Source organism: Cinclus cinclus, chromosome 19 (genome assembly GCF_963662255.1).
Source record: "Cinclus cinclus chromosome 19, bCinCin1.1, whole genome shotgun sequence".
NCBI classification, from domain to species: Eukaryota; Metazoa; Chordata; class Aves; order Passeriformes; family Cinclidae; genus Cinclus; species Cinclus cinclus.
In genome coordinates, this window is record NC_085064.1 from 364,236 (window position 1) to 380,893 (window position 16,658).

The window sequence follows — 16,658 nt, forward strand, 5'->3', positions numbered from 1 at the left end:
TTTAATCTTGATGCCAAAAAAGGGATACACAAAATTCTCTAAACTCATAGCAAGGTATTATTCACTTAATGCCTCTCTCTCTTGACCTCTTCTATCCGCTGACTTCTTTCTAAATCCCTGACAGTATGCTGAGGAGCCATTGTATTTGTTAGGATCCAGCAATGCGTTACATACCACACATTCTTCCAAGTGATGCACTTCTAATTATTCCCTTGGGGATTATTCAAACAATACTGATGTTGGGAATATACATTATAACTGTTCAGGTTAATGGCCCAGTGATTCATTAGACATTCTTGGAAAGTGATTATATTAATTGTTCACTGAATAGTGTGAACCACAGCTGCTGCACAGCCCTCCTAGCATCGGCCCAGATCTTCCACCATGGCAGCATCAAAGAGGGAATTGCTGCCAGCTGTTGTGCTATAGCTGCTGGATCTCCTTGTTTTACTTTGCCCAAGGCTGGGATCTGCTGCCATTGTCACTCTGACTAATTTCCTTTAGGAGATCTGTGATAACACCTCAGAGTGGAGTTGGTGCTGAGGCATGGGGCGAGATGTTGAGCTGGAAGTGCAGAAGGTTACCTGCTCTTTGGCACTGGCCAATATTAGGTTATTCAGTAGTCTCACTCAGTGCAGTGAAAATAGGGCATTTTGCAAAACTCTATTACACTCAGAACAGCAAATGCCTTGGTGAAAGTCATATTGCTCAGAGAGAATGCAGCTCTGATTCAAAGACTCTCACAACTGCTGAAGGGAAAGACTAAATGGCCTGCCATAGTAAGAGGTAAAGCAGAATGACAGGGTCTAATATGACCAGCTCTTACGTACCCCATTTTTCATATGGCAGTGTTCCCTTTGCCTTTGCTGCAATGACCCAAGGAAGACAAACAGTAACAATGCAGCTCCTATTACACCTGAGATTTAAAGCAGCCTGTTAGCCTGTGCAAGCTGTTTGTGTTCCTGTCCTTCCCTGCACTCTGCTCTGCAGCCTGAGACAAGACACCAGTCCTCTGGGTTTGGCTTTGGGCTTAACAATGGTAAAGGCAGTGGACCAGAAACCTCAAACCTTTGGGTGCCTGCAGGATCTTCCAGTCTGAGGTTCTATTTTTTTCTGATAAGGGATTTGTAGCTATCCTCTTCCTACTCTGGCAGCACAAAAGCTGAGCTTTACAGGGCGGTACCAGACTCTCATTCCCTCTGGAGCCTTTGTAGGCTGCTGGGTCCTCCCTGTCCAGTGTAGCTCTGAGAGCTCATTCTCACAGGTCAGAGAGTAGAACTGACACTGAAATATGTGCCTGACACTGTATGGAAAGATCTGCTTTAAATCTGCAGGTATTGCTGTACACTGACAACAGAAGGAAAGCTTCCTTGTGGAATTAGCTCATGATAGAATACTTTATCCTGGAATGCAAAGTAAAAATTCCCCTACATAGGGAGCAAAACCTGGTTCTTTGTTCTGTGTTGATGTGAGCTGCCAGAGGCATTGCTTGGGCAGGAGTAACTGTGCTCACAAGAAACCTTTCCAAGATGGAGTCACATGGCATAGCACACCTGAGAGGTAGATGCCACCTTCCACCAAAAAAACATTGTCACAGAGGGGCACAGAGATTATATTGAAGACCAATATTGTCAGCACCAGGCTCTATTTGCAGGGGGAAGATGTGTGCCAGCAAAAGAAATATCTATTGAATTAAAAGCAATGCAAGACACTGGTGTAAACCTCTATGACAATGATGCATCCCACTATGGCTGTTGTGATTATGACCCTTACAGTAACTGACCTTGAAAAACATAGAGTCTGTGTCAGGCAATCTTGTTTCTGATCGTTTTAGAGGTCAGACCAGAGAAATTTGGCAACTTGTAATTAAGGTAACAAATTGTAAAAGACTGGGTGATAAGGAGTTGGGAGTGTCATAGAGAGTAAACTTTTGTAATTATACTTTGTTTAAATACTCCATTAGAGGTTTCATCACTGTGATTTACTCATGCTCAGAATGTTATCTTTGTGAGGAATCATGGTGATTGATTACTTGGTAAGTATCTGAGCAGTCAAATGGGGAACAATTGTGTAACATCTTACAGAAAAACCCTAAATCTCGAAAATTCCAGACAGGACAATCCTCCAAAAATTCTGTACCTGCTCCAACCTTTACCTGGCATATATATATATGTGTGTGTGTGTATATATATGTGTGTGTGTTGTTATATCTACTTATGAAATCTGCACACCTTATAGAGAACATTGCCCGAGTATTTAAACACTGCTTTGCTACACACATAAGGAAAGCAATCTGTTAAAAAAAAATACAAAAGCAAATGCAAATCAGGACAGCTGCTCTTGTCTTAGAGTCCCTGTAGGGAGCTGTTTGGGGTATGGAGGAGCTGAACTATTTATTGGTCCTGGGTGAACACACACGTCTGTGTCCATATTTCAGCCTGTGTCATATGTGGAGTGATACAGAACTTCAGAGAGATAAGGTAAGATTGGCTTCAGAGAGACATTAGCTAATAACCTCAATTAGTCTGAATTTGGAAAATAGAATGTATGTTTGCCATATGAAAATGCAACATCACTACTGAGAAACAAATACCACAAAGGGCATACTTTTGTTTTTGATGACTGAAGAAAACTATTTGGTACTTTGTAATCAATAAATTTGGCTTTAAAAATGCAGCTCAAGGCAAGCTTAACTAATCACTGTTTTTAAAAAGTCTATAAAATTCAACAGAAACTTTAAAAAGAGATATCACAGACACGATATCAATGTCAGGGAGAGTAAAACCTTTGAACATCCTGCCAACTGCTAGTCACTTACTGAGGTTTTCTAACATTAGCTTAGTAGTGGCAGCCTTCTGTATCTGTCACATCTTGTTTTATTTGCATCAGAGGCTATAATTATTTTCATACAAACTTGACGTCATTTTAAAAGCTGAAAGCAGCCCCTGATTTATGCTCCCTACAAGGCAGTATTTTCTCTTCTGGATGTAATGTGTCACGGAGAAGAGTGAAGCTGCAATTGCTGCCACCCTTTTGCCTCCTCTGAGCATGTCCCAGGACCCAGCACCAGACAGAGCAGGAGCAGTGAGCCCCAGCTCCTCTTACCTCCCCTGTACTGGGACAGCACTGTGCCTTCAAAGACAACTTACATTTTAAGCAAAGAACAGAGAGGGCATGGGGGCATTGCAAACCCCTCTATCCATACCCTGCCTGCTTTTGGCTAAAGCAATGACGTCCTTGCTTAGGCTTCATCTTCACTCATAAATTAACTACAAGAACTTTTTGACAAAACTTTTCTGAAAAAGCAGACGTACACCACTAATGCTCCCATTTCAAAGGCATTGGGGTAAAAAATTTTGCCGCTAAACTGCTGAATTTTCCTGCAGTCTCCCGGACTTCACTTCTAAAGACATTCAGCTGCACACCCTGTTAAAATGCCATTAGCTGACTAGAAAGATAGGGCTTTTGGCTGAAAGGCTAAAATGCAGATTTATGGCCCGTGATGATTCTCCCTAGGGTCATTTCCCAAACTGTCATGCAGAAAGCTGACACAGTCCCCTTACCATATACATGTTTTGACAGCTTTCTTCAAGCTGGCTTCTTATTGTCTCTTAAAAATAATTTTAAAAGAATTTTCTGAAAACCCTTGTTAATGTCAGTTAACATGAAACCAGCTTTCAATTGCTTAGCAAGGGTTTGTCTAAGGTTGGCTGGTATGTAAGCAGAAAAAAATGGGAAGTCTTTAGAAAAAAATTGAGCTGAATACTCACAGAAGTACTTTTTATAGACAAATATTGCATGGGTCCATGTTTCTAAACTAATTGAGTTTAATAATTTCTGCAGAAACAACTTGGAAAGAAAAACCCGAGCTCAGAACCGTTCCAATCAGTGACAGCACATGGAAACGCCAGGCTTTGCGGTGTTCTGCCATTTTTATTTTACATCACTAGCACGGGATCGGCGTGGGCCAGCTCCGTGTGGGGCTGGGGGCAGCTCCCGTCCTCTCTGTAGGCTCAGTGCCCAGCCCTGTGAGTGGAATGGCCAGAAAAGCCACATCACATCTGCCCCCGGGTCTGTCCTGGGGTCACGCCAAGGACCTACACGGACAGCACCGCTGCCTGGGCATCAGCCCCTCAGTGTCTCCAAGCCACTGCTGTATCTGAATTTTCCAACATCTTCCCAGCCGAAAAGGTTTCACTCTGAAAAATACATTCTTGCCTAGATCATGTAATTTCCCAGCAGCTTCTGAGAGCCTCCACGGATGTGTTGAGGTTTCTGAGGAAACGCGGGTCGCAGAAAGCCACAGGAGGAGCAGGCCCTTGTGCCCAGCAAGTGGGGCTGAGGAATTTACAGCCCTCCTGGAGCTCACACTTTATTTCTCCCCACAGCCACGAGAGTCTTCTGTGTTGTGTCAGCAGAGATCTTGAACACGGGAGCCGAGTGCGCTCCCCTGCCTCGCCTGTGCTGTTTTTAAAAATTTCCCATCTCTGAACTCGGGCACGTTTCCCTCCTGAAAAGGGTGTGTGGATGTCAAGGGCTCGAGTGAGGGGAGCAGAGGGAGCAGAGGGGAGAAGAGGGAGCAAGAGGAGCAGAGGGAGCAAGGGGAGCAGAGGGAGCAGAGGGGAGAAGAGGGAGCAGAGCTGGATCATCCCAGAGAGAAGCACAGGGCAGCCCCCCCTGCTGCCCCTGGCCCCGGGACAGGGACAGCCACGGCCCCCAGACAATACGCACTTCTGCATTGCTCATAAACAAATGCATCTGAACCACCACACTCTATATCCACTTAAAATTCTGAATACCTTTTCATTTATCTAAAGCTTGCTGAGGTGAGTTCCTATAAGGGAAGACTTATTTCATTTCCATGAAATGTTTATATTTTCTGGGAAGTTTCTCTCTCACCTCTTTAAATTTTACTGCAGTTGGCGTGCAGCCTGTAGTAGGGTCCTCCCAAGGAAGCTGGTGAGGCAGAAAGGTTCAAGAGGGACTATAAATTTCAAACTTTCTGGGTTAGAATAATTTAAGTGCACCAAGTTCTTAACCTTAAAGGATCAATACTGAGGGGTTTTTTCATTGTAGTGCTGTAAAATTCAAGCTGAAAAAAAAAAATTAGTAAAAACCCCAAGAAAACCCAAATCCAAATCAAAACCAATTCTCCCCCAAACCCATATTTAAAGTAAATAAAGGTGGTATATGAACAGGAGCTTGATCCTGAGCTGTTTCTGGAGTTTCAAATTCCATTGTCTGAAGGATGTCTGTTTCGGCTGCTCAGGAGAATAACCATCTCAAGAAATGTTTTTATAAAAACATATAAATACCTGTAACCTAGTACTCATCCTCACAAAATGGATGAAGTTCTCTTTCTGCAACTAACTTCTTTGTTTAAAGTCCAGAAGGGACTTGGCCATTTCAGAACTGATTTTTGGAGTGGATTAGGGCTGGCTAATCTGATATGTGCCCATGGGTAAGTCTGTGGCTGTACAGACCACTTCTCTGAATTGCATCCTGCTGTAATTACATTTTCTGACCAGTTTGCTGAGACCCTGGCTTAATATCAAGCATACGTATGCCATTTTTATGTTTTATATCCTCTTGTATGGCATTTGTATTAAAGGCATTGACTAACCCGTTACCTTCTCAGATTATTAATGCATGGCCTCAGTGAAATACCTTGCAGTATATTCAGGCATCCATATTTGTTTTGGAAAATCCCCAATACCTTCAAATGAAGTTCACAAATTTTCCCAAAAAACACACAACAAATTCCAGTGCAATATAAAAATCTCGGCTGTTGTTCTCCAGCAGGAATGTAAGGTAAGTGCAACTCCAAAGAAATATTAAGATGCAATATCTAGCAGAATAGATTCCACGTTTAGCAGAATATGTCAGATCGTCAATCTAATATGGGAAACATAGGACCCTGAGGTCAACACTTGACAAGTAGTGCAGGAGAAATAGTTTTATAAAAAACAAATTCCCATTTAGTCTCTAACCCGTCACACAGTCTCCAACAATAATTTTCAGTCTGAAATCTCTGTCCTCTGTGGGAAGATGATGCTAATTCTCCCTTCTACAGGGGTAAAAATGACAGGGGATGGAAAGGGTCTGTACATTCAAGGTGTTTAAAACACTTGTTCCTAAGAGCCTGGGCCAAAATAAAAATATGATACCTAAACAATCAGAGTGAACTAGAGTCTCTGGATCTGTTTTGGAACTCTCCAGGAGCAACCCTGTAGAGAGAATTCCTTAATTAATCTTCTGGATGCCCTTACTTGATCTGGGATTACAGAGATGAAGCTCATTTTGGCATCTTACCTAGAAACTCCATTTGTAGATGCCAAGACCGGCTCAGAAGAAATAAAGAACACCTTGTATGACAGCGGCAAGGTTTTCTACAAGGAAAGTATCATCTTTACAAGCCAGATGTGCAGCACAGAAGCACCCCACATGCACAGTACTGGGCATTTCACACAGCCTGCAGACCCCCCTGCCTCTCTGCTGCTGTTTCTGCAGGGCTCAGTGCCCTGCCTGGGGAGGGTGAAGGGCTGTGCCCCCTGCCCACCTGTGGGGCAGTGGTGCAGGTGAGCAGTGATGACAGTTCTGCCACCACTGCCCACCTGGCAGGCTCAGTGCCACCATCCTGCTCACACACCTTTTTCTGCAGAGACAGTCCTAGCTTTGCTAGGGTTTAGGAAACATAACTGAATCTATGTAAAAGTCTGAGAACAGACTGTACTGACACCTCTCTATTTTAAGATCTGGGATACAGGGTAGGAATGGCAGGGTTTCTCCTAACAGAAACATTTAAATTGGGAATATTCAGCCAGTGCTGAAAAAGGACTAAAGAAACCAATGTCTTAGATTTAGCTATTATCTAGTAATCCTATTCTGTATATTTCCTGCCAGTTTTTTTTCCTGGCATAATTTGTAACTCCCAAAATCATCTCTGGGCAGTGACACAAACTACAAATTCATACTCAGAAATCCCCCCCTTGACCCATCAGTGGACCTTCTGAGAAGCCAAAAAATAGCAGAGGTAGAGCAAAGTTCATGGTGCTTCTGGTCATATCAGCTCCAGGTGAGACTGCCCTTATCTGTCACCAGCCAACTGAAGCCCACCAGCAGTAAGGTCCACTCTTGACTCTCCAGTGTGCATGCAGCCACTGTTTGTGTTTTATCCAGAAAAATAAACAAACCCAAACATGTTCTAGATGAGCATATTCAAGCCAGTCACAGCCTTTCCAACAGGTGCCTGACAGCACCACAGGGCAGAGGTTTCTGAAGCTTCAGTATGGCAGGAGCCAAGGCAGAGCTGCTGCTAATATACTCTGTCCTCCCATAGCTTTCAAGATAAGAATGGAAACATGGTATTGATTTACCCAGTAAAAGTGACAGCTCCCAACATGTGGAGCACATCCCTGCTTGTCACTCAGCCCTGCTTGGTCTTTTTGGGCAAGGCTGCTTGTATCTATGAAGTTATTAAGCAGGAACAGCTTATCAGAGCAGCCTCAGAGCAGGCAGGTACCACAGCAGTTCCAAGGGCCTGGGAACTACCAAATGGCACTCAGAAATCTGCACATCCAGCTGCAGGATTGTATACAGATACCTGATTCTAAAGAGATATTTCTGTTCCTGGACATAAATCCCATGACTTGTGAGCCTAGTTCAATTGATAATTAATCCAAGCAATTTTTAATCCGTATTTTTTTAACCCAGCAAACCTAAGAAGTGACACCACTACGAGTTTTACTGTTGAGAACAACTTACAGGAGAAAAAGCCTAGGAAATGTAACTACAGTTAGTCACTGGCTCCTGCTTTATAAATGTCACAGATGTCAGGTGTATTTAGTAAATAATTAAGGTTGATAATGGCCAGCTCCTAAGAAGCTCCTCCCAGGGCCTGGGGACTTCAATTTATTAAGGTCTGAGCAGAACAGGATGGATATTTGCCCTTTGTTGATATCAAGAAGTGGTGAGAGTGGAACTGTGTTTGAGACTAATGTTAAATGAGGTTGTCTGTTTTAGAAGATCAGTCAGAGTCCTGCTCATCCTTCCTCTCTCTTCATCCTGATTGTCTCCATCAAGCTGTTCAGTAGAGAGCTAGCAAGGAGCAATGCCTGTCTGTGACCTCCTCAGGAAGTAAAGGAGTCTAGTTATTCTTAGCCTTAATGTTTTCCATACTTAGATGAGCAGTAGCTTTGAAGTTCTTGCTCACAACTTACTCTAATAAGAAAAAATTCTTTTGCTATAGTGAATAATGTAAGCTCCAGTGTAAGCTGCAGAGGACTCTGCAGTTCTCTCTGCCGTGTGATCCAGCATCACAGAAAATGAGCAATGGCAACAATAAATAACGACAGAATCAAAAACATGGAACCCCTTTTCCTGTAACAATGTATATATATACATATATATATCTTTCATTGAAACACTGATCTCACAGCAGTAATGCACCATTGTGCCCCTGAGGCCACTCCTCTGATTCCACGTTTTATGGACCAGCTCTTTATTCCTAAATTCAGCAGATGCATGGCTTATAGCTGGTCCCAGCATGGAATGCATCACAAGCAGGTTGTCTATTACAAGTGACCTGCTAAAGAGATGAAATAGTGTTTGTATCCTCTGTAGCATTTTTAAAGCTGAAAAAGGAGATGTGAAAGATTTCTCTTTTTTTTTCTGGATCCTGTGTATTGCTGAATATTAAGTATTTGGAATACAAAAAAACCCTGAGGACCCATAATTCATTCATTTTTCTCTTGGAAACAGGATCACTAGTAGAAATTCTTGGGAAAAACTGCTGGAACAGTAAGACAACTAGAAATTATCTACAACTGCTCTCTGGGATTTTGGCTGAAAAATCCTTCTCATATGGAATTTTAAAGGCATTACTAATAGTAATATTTTTAAAATAATCTGTTTAAACTGTTGTGGAAAGTTTTATAGGTTTTAAATTTTTTTTAAGATTTCTGTTCAAATGATCCTTATGCTTTTCCTTTAAGTGACTGTTGCATTTGTTGTTATTATAGCACAGTGTATACTAAGTAGCCACAGAAGTCTTCTTATGTCCTTAAAAATGGTGTCTTGTATAGCTGTCCTTCCAGGCCACAATCTCTATCTAGTGCCTGCTTTTGGGGTGCAGATGTAGACTGTGTGCCAGGTTTGAAGTGGTACACAGCTTATTACTCTGGTAAACATCTATCCAGATTCCTGAGATAATGCCAGACAAATCTGTATGTGTTTCTGTTCACCTATGCGCACACACACACACACACCCCCCATGGCACCATTGGAAGCAGAGGTATTCTGGAGCAGTCGTGAGTAAAGGCTCCAACTTCCACTGCCTGAGAGCTGGGGCTGCTCCTGTCCTGGCTGACAAGTGCCTTTCTCCTGTGGACATGACTGCAGAGCAGTTCCACCTTTGGGGGTGCTTCTGGCTGTCACCATGAGCAGCAGGGCCAGTCTCCTATAGGCAAAGTCATGATTCCTTTTGGCAGGTATCACTGGACTGGCCATTGCCAGAAGGATAAAGAGGAGCTAAGAGGAATTGCTTCAGGATCTGCTTACTTCCAATATTTTTCATGTTGTTCCAATCCCAGAATTCTGCAGCTAAGCTATAGCAGTAGATGTTGCTTTAGATGCTTTCTGCAAGTCTTCTCCCTCACACCCTTCTCCATTTTTTGTTCCCAGAGCTTATTTGTGGGTCAGTTTTCTTAGTATTTTTGGACAAGTGCTTCAAACTGACATTCTGGAGCTGCTCACAGCAGACACTGACTTGTGAAGGGGATGCAGAATTAAAAAAGGTCATTATATGCATATGCCCTGATTAAACACCACCTGCACACTGTGTCAGATCTCAGTTGTGGTATCGTATGGGGAATCAAATTGTCACTGTACACTGACTATTCTGTAACCAGACACCAAAGCATATGGCACAAAGCAGGTAAAATATTTTCTTTCTCTCTTGTTTTCCTTCTACTGGCTCCAGCAGCTCTCCCTGCCTTGCCCACAAAAGCCAGCTTTGTGTGTGAAGACACACCAGGCCAGTGCTTTGCCTCTACAGCTCCAGCATGGAGATAAAATGAAAGGAGAAACAGTCAGAAGCTGTGAATTCAGGAAAATATTACACTGTGTATATTGACCGAATGAACATATGCAAAGTGTAGAGAACTGACAGTTTGGATTCCTTCGTGGGAAGGGGTGGTATACTGCAGCTAAGTGCTGATGATACTATGAATAGTTAAACAATGGGCTTGTACTTTCTCAGGCTAAGTTCTTCGACTTCATTTCTTCATAGGGAAGACAAGCCAGTATAAAAACCTCTCTGTTACCTGATCACCCAACTTGCTCAGTGTGATACCTATGTCAGAGTTTGAAATTCTCTCTTTACCAATGGTTTATTTTGCAGAATGTGTACTGCCATTTACAAAGCAAAAAAGATAACATACTGGGGAAAGAAGAAGGCAGTGGAAGAACTAGCTCACATGTTATGGAAAAATCTAGTCTTACCTGAAATCGTTTGGGCATCCAAACACAATGTGACTGAAGCACGACAAGGGAGGGAGTGGTAATTTCTTCCCTGGAATGGAATGAAATGTCTCAAACTTATGCTTAGCCAAGAAGCTTTATTGTTGTTGCTGGATTTCAGAATTATAAAGGAAAACCTCCTTTATAAAGGAAAACCCAACCTGAATACTGGTTGGGACAACTTGCACTCTTGCTTCATGGTGCTAAAATTTTAAAATAATCCCTTGAAGGAAGAGGACAATTGGAATCGCAGTTGAATGTGTTGATTCTTTTCCCTGCAAAGTCTACAAAGGGCCTTAAAAAAAAGGGTGAGAATCATCAGTGTGGCCTTGAAACCTAGTATAATGTTTCAGTGTTGGGCCAATAAAAAGTGTCCTAACTGTTATTCTGTCTGAGCTCAAGTCTTGAAGGAAATGTTGGACCGAGTAGGAAAAAAGTTCTACAGTTACAGGTCTTATAATTCTCAGAGCTTTCCTTCAAATACCCCCCATTTCCAAGCCCTGTCTCCAAACACTCGAACTGTGGAAGTGATAACCTGCAGACTTGGCAGTGTACATGACATTTTACTAAGGGAGCTAATACAAATATTATCTCAAGTGAAATGAGGGTTTAATTCTATTATCTGTGGCTTTTCTTTCCCTAGGGTCAAAAGTACAGAAAGTGGTCATGTTGTCTTTATAGCCCAAGAAACAAAAGACCTGTTTTTAAACCAAATAATTACTCATCCAGAACTAATGTCCCGCAGCACTAATCACTGAGGGGGCTTTGGAGTGATCTGAACCAGTGTGCAGTTCTCCAGACACATCATTTCAGAGGTGCTGGTATGGAGCACAGCAGAGGATTCTCTTGGGGTGGCTGACACCATGGCCAGGGAGCAAGGAGCAGGGACCCTGCAGGTACTGTGAAAAAACCCTGCAATTGTCTATTTCTCTTCTTGTTTTACACCGAAAATTCCATTCCCTGTTGCTTTGTCTTTGTGCAGGTTGCAGGTGTGTGGCTGTGCATGACAAAGCCTTGTGTCCTGCAAAGAGCAGAGGGCAGATCAAGGGGGGTGCTGGTAGAGTTCAGATGTCAATAGTGCAATCTGGCACTATTAACATGGCATGTCAAATTCTGCAGCTGTGATCAGAGCTGCTCAGAAGGAGGAATCAACATCAGCACAGATCTGCTCTTTGGCTTTGACTAGTCACTCACTTTTAGTAGCCCTTGTGCAAAAATAAAGGGGTCCAGCCTCAGTTTTCTGCTTTTTAAACTGTTTGTGTCCCAGATTTGGGAATTCTGAAATTCTGAGACTGAAAAGCACCAAAGCAGATGTTTTTAGCAATAGAACTAAAATCTGAGTAACTCCAGTGTCTGAATTTTGTCTCCTCTGCTTCTGTTGAGGGTATGAGCTCCAAGGAAATGACAGTCAAGACAAAAGATTCATGGAAAAGGCTCACAGTGAAAGAACACTGTTTGCTAAACATGCTGACTGACCTACTGCTGTAGAGTTATGTCCCTGTAGGTAATGAGTACCGTAAGGAAAAATGACATGAGGTCCCTCTGACCAGGATTTTGGCAGTGGGTCAGGTCAGAGGTTTTGCAAAGAACTCCTGGAAGTAGCATGACCTGGAGGAATGCACAGGGCAGGATGTCTGCACATCCATGAGCTCTGCCTTTTCTGGTAAGTGACACTGCAAATAGAGCTGGGTGGGTCTGACTTCGAACAGAATGGAAAGCCTCAAATGGTCATAGTAGTCATGATGAAATTAGCTCAAGGGCTTATGGAATTAATAACTTGCTACAGCTCATGTCCCAAGCCAAACGCTTCAGCTGGTCATTAAGTTACAGCCAATGCCCACAGCACTGATTATTGCTCCCTAGAAGAATGACTCAAATCCAGTCAAATATTTTTTAATACTTCCCTCTCAGCTCCCCATTGCAAGACTGAAAGCTGGATCTTCTTGTTCAATGCAGGTTCTCAAGAAGGAGGTTAGTTAAATTCAAAATGCTTGTCCTTTTCTCTTACAAATCCCTATTTTCTCCTCACATTCCTATGACTACATATGGTTGGCCAACAAATTCTACGGGTACTTCATTTTTCTGGTTTTGACTAGGATAATATTACTTTGCTTCCAAGTAGCTGGTATGCTGCAGTGATCTGAATGTGTGACCAAAGCAGTCAATAAGAACCTGGTGTTGCAGTTATTGGTGAGCAGGGTTTATACCAACCCAGCAGCAAGGGGCTGGGTGACACCAGAAGCTGGAAGAGGGCACGGCCAGGACAGCTGACCCCAAGTGGCCAGTGATGAGTGTCCCACATCGTATCAGATCATGCACAGCCAAAGGAGCTGCGGGAAGTGAGAGGAAGGAGAGGATGCTGGGGGTGGTGGTGCTTGTCTTCCTCAGCCACTGCCACTGTGCTGGAGTCCTGCTGTCCTGGCAAGGGCTGGACACCTGCCTACACGTAGGAGTCTTGAATTAATTTCTTGTTTTGCTTTGCTTGCACACAAAGCTTTTGCTTTACTGTTAAACTGTCTATACCTCAACTGACAAGTCTTCCTACTTTTGCCCTTCCAATGTTCCTCATCCTGCTCTGGGGGAGAGGTGTGAGTCAATGGCTGTGTGGGCTGAGCTGCTACCAGGGTGAATCCACAGCATGACACAGCAACTTTTACATGACACAGCAACTGAGACTCCCAGCTCACCCAGATAATTTATCAGGTAAAAAAATGCAGCACTTTCTCAGGATTCAAGAGGTATTCTCCACTTTCTCTTACTCCCAGAGTCATCTCAGACCTTTCTGTCGCATGATTTTTTTCTCACAGTGCATTGGGATAACTGGTTGTTTTAATCAAGAAGAAACTGAAAAATACATTTTGTTGATGGCATGTGCTAGAGTAATAAGATCCAACACTGCTGCTGTAGTAATTACAAGTCAAATAGTCCTTCACTCTAAAAGATACTCTGCAGGCTCTGTTTGTTCAGATGGCATAGTGTCCTTTTGGTCTGAAGCAATTACTTACATTTTCCACATAACAACTTCCCAAAGATGCCTTTGAAAATTTCTAAAGACAACATGTATTTAATACTTTAATATAAGCAGGTTTGATTCAATACAGATTGTTCAGAAGCACCAAATATCTGTGGCTGTATCTTAGGTTGTATCTAAATCTGTACTTCCGCGCATAGTTTTGTGTCTGAAAGCAGTCCCAAGCCACATGGTCTGTGAAAATGCACAGGGAGCTTAGTAGAAATATAAACCATGTGAACTGTGATGCCACTAAATCACAGATCTTCCTTTTGTCTGTTTTGATAGCCCTTGATCCTCCAAGGACGTGGAAGTATTTTTCAGTCCAGCAACTGAAAAACAAGGCCACTCTGGATTCTGGAAAGAAAAACATTCTGTTTAAATCCATCCCTCTATAATTTTGTTTTCAGACACTGTCTGTCAGTCTAGCCTTTGAAATTAGCACAAATACCCATGAGAAATTTAATCCTGCTCAAGGCTCTGAATTAAATACATTGCAGCCGATAAATAGTTGCCCTTTGACTTCCAAATGATGTTTAATAGTTGAAGCAGGTACAGTAACTTTGGGTAATCTGCTCATCAGTTTTCTAGGTTAAATAAATGGATATATTAGTTTCCTCTAGATTTCAATGTTTGATAATAGCAATGGGAACATAAAATGAGCACCACAAAAAAAAAAGAACCCAGACCTGTCTGTTATGCCTTGTGGAGTCTACTAACAAGCCTCAGAAAAAAGGATCTTTATTGCCCGTGAAGTGACTTTGTGCTGCCCAGGGGGACAGTCAGTGTTTCTGGGGTGAGGAAACTCGACTTCAGGCATGTTAGGTGTGCCTTGCCCAGGTGTAAGTTCCCAGCAGAGCTCTGGACTCTTGGACTGAAAGGACCTGTGCTTAGTTCTGGGCTGCAGGGGACACTGAGGCTGACACCCTCATTCTGCTTGAGGTGGAAATGATGCCACTAAGCTTCTCTTTTCATGGTTTGTCCATTCCTTGTCTGTATGTCAATACCCCTGGCCTTGCAGGTACTTGTTGGAGATAAATTTACTTGGAATAAAGCGCAAGAAAAGAAATGACCGCTTCAAAAAGTTAAAGGAACCAATATAAAGAAGATTAGTTAAAAGATACTTTTACATGTCATTGGGTGTGCTCAGTAAAATCTTCATAGAAAGTCAAAATAATGTTAGTATAGCTAGATGAAAATACTTTTAAAATTCAGATTCAGCTCACTTAAGTAGCTGACAGAACCCATTGTACAGTCCACAGAAGTCAGGCAGTTCATGATTTCAAGATTCTCCATTTTTTTTTCAAAGCAAATAAGGAAATAAAAACGAAGCTTATGTAGAACAAAGTGTTACAAATGAACCCGGAGACAGCAATCTCAAACTCTAGGAGCCTCTGTGTTCATGAAATGGTGCCCTACTGCGTTTCCTTTGGGTAGGACGCTGTTACACATTGTTCTCAATGCAAGTGAATATACTCAGCCTGGCTTCCTTATTATGCAAATCATCAAAATGATTGGAGCATATACAATTACCTACCTCAAATCCATACTCACGTGGGACAGACAGGCAATGAAGAAACAGTAAAATGCATTGTTTAATGCAATTTATTGATCATTTGGAGTAATGATTTATTGAATTACAAAGGTCTGACATTCATTGACCACCGAATTACCCTTTGAATTATTCAATGCTTTCGAGACAATTTACTGACCTGCTGTGACCTAACCTGAGCTGATTCCTGCAGCAGTGCAGAACATTGCCTGCTACTGTGGTGCATGTAGGACACAGGTAGATTTTACATCCTTCTGGCAGTAAAAACAATTAATTATGTCCAAATGGATTTTGTAATATAAAGCTATAAAAAAAAAGCATTATGGCGAAGGTCATATCAGTCAAGATTCTTCATATCCTTTTCCAAAAAGAGAGCAAGTTGCCCACACTGCTACTTTATTAAGGCTGAAATCAGGTTAGGTCCCCGTTTGCCAAATCTAACAAACAAAGACAGGCATTTTTCAAAAGGTAGAAGAGGTACACTGTACTTTCAACAGCTTGGGCAGTAATTATCTTCATCTGGCTGCTAAGGAGATTTTGTGACAAAGCAAGGAGCTTGGACATGCTTAGTGGCACTGTCTCTGGCACTAGCTTTGTACTCCAGAAGCCCTTGCTTGCTGGAACAATTGTGGCATTTTTTTTACTTTTTGTTGACAAATAGATCTCTGAAAACAAAGAAGAAAGCCACAGAAAGTTCCCACCTGTTTTTGTGTAATACTCAGAAGTTAAATAGTCTTTGTCAAATTTATAAGAAAAAGAAAATGGAAAGTTTTGTTATGAATTTCAGAATATGTTAAAATGAAACACTACCTTAGCATATCACGCTAAATAAAGTGAGGTTGATGAGGGGATTGCTTTTTAGAGCATCAGTGAAATTGCTAGAAAATGATCAGAAGTTTAGAGAGACTCATGCAGGAGTTAGTGATCCTGATAGAAGCTGTCCACAGCCCAAGTTAATTGGAGAACAATGGCTATGCAAAGATGACAAGAAAAAGCAGGTCTGGACGTGTGGATGGTGAAAGACTGTTGTGTAAGAAGCATTTTGGTACAAGTGAAGAACTCGCCCCAGCTATATGGGTGACGTTTACACAAGTTCAAAGTTTGCCCAGAGTTAGACTTGCCCTATTAGCATAAGGAGAAGGGTTATTACTTTTTTAAAGTTTTGATGAGTTATTGTGAGAAATTATTCAGAAAGTGTGTTGCTTCCCAAGTCCTAAAGTGTGTCCCAAAGTCTTTCATGGTGCCCTTTTTCTCATGTGATTTTACTGATGTAATCATTAGGTTAGTGGTGTAAATGTCCCTGTAGTTCCTGAAAAGCACTTTAAATTGTTACAGACTTTCCTCTACAGGTGTGTATAGCAAGCTGGCAAAGCTGCAGGAATTGAATTGTGCCTCGCCAACATCCATAGAGAATGAGTAATCTCTGAATTTCCCATGAGCATTCTATAAACCAGTGGTTTATCTAAAGCTGAAGGGAAGAGTGCATAGAATAAATTTCTTTCAGGTGTGTTACAGTAACATGCTCTGTGTTTGTGGCAGATCCCGCTGGTAAATATCACGATTGGCATTATACTTATC